The 3,062-nt window shown below is 47.7% G+C and overlaps 1 pseudogene; it reads left to right on the top strand.

Moving 5' to 3' along the window:
* Positions 1–1,282: 1,282 nt before the first annotated feature.
* LOC104997949 lies at positions 1,283–1,849 on the top strand (annotated as a pseudogene).
* Positions 1,850–3,062: the final 1,213 nt, after the last annotated feature.

Genomic DNA, 3,062 nt, shown 5'->3' on the forward strand with positions numbered 1-3,062 from the left:
TCAGAAAACGAAGCTCATGGCATCCAGTCCCACCACTTCATGGGAAATAGATGGGGAAACAGTGGAAACAGTGTCAGACTTTATTTTTCTGGGCTCCAGAATCCCTGCAGATGGTGACTGCAGCCATGAAATTAAAAGACGCTTACTCCTTGGAAGGAAAGTTATGACCAACCTAGATAGCATGTTCAAAAGCAGAGAAATTACTTTGCCAACAAAGGTCCATCTAGTCAAGACTATGGTTTTTCCTGTGGTCATGTATGGATGTGAGAGTTGGACTGTGAAGAAGGCTGAGCACCGAAGAATTGATGCTTTTGAACTGTGGTGTTGGAGAAGACTCTTGAGAGTCCCTTGGACTGCAAGGAGATCCAACCAGTCCATTCTGAAGGAGACCAGCCCTGGGATTTCTTTGGAAGGAATGATGCTAAAGCTGAAACTCCAGTACTTTGGCCACCTCATGCGAAGAGTTGACTCATTGGAGAAGACTCTGATGCTGGGAGGGATTGGGGGCAGGAGGAGAAGGGGACGTGAGTCTGGGTGAACTCCGGAAGCTGGTGATGGACAGGGAGGCCTGGCGTACTGTGATTCATGGGGTCGCAAAGAGTCGGACATGACTGAGTGACTGATCTGATCTGATCTGATGACTGATAAGGGGTTAGTATCCAACATATATAAAGAGCTCATATAACTCAACATAAAAAAAAAAAACAACCCTCAGTTGAAAAATGAGCAGTAGACTTGAATAGACATTTTCTAAAGAGGAAATGCACGTGGCGAACAGGCACATGAAAAGATGCTCACCTTCGACAATCATCTAGGAAATGCAAATCAAAACCTCAATGTGATACCACCTCATACCTGTCAGAATGGCTATCATCCTAAAGAACACAAATAACAGATGTTGGCAAGGATGTGGAGAAAAGGGAACCTTGTTACACTGTTGGCAGGAATGTACTTTGGTGCAGCCACTGTGGAAAACAGTAAGGAGATTACTAAAATAATAAAAATAGAATTACCGTATGATCCAGCAATTCCACTCCTGGTGTATATAAAAAAAAAAAAAAACCCAAAACACTAATTCAAAAAGACAAATGCACTGCAATGTTCATAGCAGCATTATTTATAACTGCCAAGATATGGAAAAAACCTGTGTCTGTCAACAGATGAAGGACAAAGAAGATGTGGCACAGGCAAGGGGCTGAGTCTCAACATCCCCTGCCCACTGTGGTGCTGGGCACTGGCCTGCCTTGCCTGTCTCCAGAGGCCCAGGATAAATATCGCAGTGATGCTGACGCTGGCAAGCAAACTGAAGCGCGAGGACAGTCTCAAAGGTCCTGGGTGTCACCCACAGCCTCTGACTCCACTCGGCAGGTTTCTGTGACAGACAGGCTGTTTGTTAAAGAGGTTATAGAACTTGAAGCTAATTTACCTTATAGGTGTAAAGTGCATTTTTCCGACCCAAGTGAGCTTCATTGCTTTCAGCTGTCACCCTAGATAAGGGTTACTAACAGGTTGGAAAATTTCAGTTTGGAGATGAAGTTTTCGATGCATACAACACGGTGCCTCCCAAAGTGAACTGCTTGACCCAGGTCTGGCACCCCAAGTCCACAGGAAAAGGCGAGACACGTCTCAGGGCACTGACTGGGCCCCCACAAGGACGCTGAAGGATGCTGTTTGGGGACTAAACTCTTTATTTACTGATCCTTTGAATTTTGGTGATCCACTGGATATAGAAGCTGCAGAACATCGTTTAGGGGACAGGGAGGTCTTCAGGAATAAAGGGGAAGACTACATTAAGTGTTACACCAGAGGATACGGGGAGAGGACTGCAGGGCCCTGGACTGTGCCTTAGTTGGTCTCCAACTGAAACCAGAAGGGAGCCTCCTCCCAAGTACTCAGCTCCCCTCAGTCCCACTGGGCCATCCAAGTCCTGTGATCACATGTTGTCCTGAGGAACAGCATCTTCCAGGCCACCCATTGCAGACAGAGAGCCCCACATAAATATAGCCAGAAAATATACTGGAGGTTCTAAAAAAGTTATCTGCTTACCTTAAGATGCTTACTTTTTGAAACTATACCGCATGGACTGTTGATGAGATTCTCGAGAAGTTGTAATGAACTCAGCATTGAGGCTTGAGTTTGCTTTTCCACCTCTCAGAGTTAGTCCTTGCATGGGTGTTGCTAAGGATGTGTTCAGCGCAGTCACAGATTGGCGCTCAGAACCCTGCCACAGACTGTGATTGGAGGCGAATTCTCGTAGCTGCTCCCACGAATGTCGGTCCCTACTTAAATGCAGTGAAGCTTCCCAGAGTACAGAGCCATTCACTGTAGAGCTCTTACCGAAATGTATATTTTCCTGAACTTGGAATAAATAATCCATGTCCCAGGGCCTCGCTTATGGCTCCAAGGGTGAACAGTCAACCCTCCATGCGGGACACCTGGGTTTGATCCTTAGGTTCAGAAGATCCCTTGGAGGAGGGCATGGCGACCCCCTCCAGTATTCTTGCCTGGAGACTCCCCATGGACAGAGGAGCCTGGCGGGCTACATTCATGGGGTCTCAAAGAGTCAGACACGACTGAGCGACTGACCACAGCACGGCAATCCATGTCCCAAGAGTTCCTGGTGCTGGAGAAGAGACTACGGCAGGCCCTGGGCACTGCACACTGGGCCGGACGGTGATGGGAGGCCGGGAGCCAGCAGAGAGGTCTGGCAGTGGCTGTGGGTGGCCTGGCATGTAATGTGGTCTCCCCGCAGTTCCCATCAGGGGATGCGCTACCCTCCTCTGATACCCCTGTGAGTCCTGCAAGATCTCCTCTACGCCTGGCAGGACTCACGTGTCTGATGTAGTTTTGGGGGCTGGATTCTGAGTCCCTGAACCTCAGCCTCAACCTCCTCACAATGCGTGGTTTCCAGGTGATGCATAGTGCTTGACAGTAAAAGATTTTTGTCTCTTAAAAAAGGAAGAAGAAGTGGTTTATATATACAATGAAATGCTACTTGATCATAAAAAAGAGGGAAATTTTGCCATTTGCAGCAATATGGGTGGACTTGGAGGGCACTATGC

Source organism: Bison bison, unplaced genomic scaffold (assembly GCF_000754665.1).
Source record: "Bison bison bison isolate TAMUID 2011002044 unplaced genomic scaffold, Bison_UMD1.0 scf7180017864317, whole genome shotgun sequence".
Classification (NCBI taxonomy): Eukaryota; Metazoa; Chordata; class Mammalia; order Artiodactyla; family Bovidae; genus Bison; species Bison bison.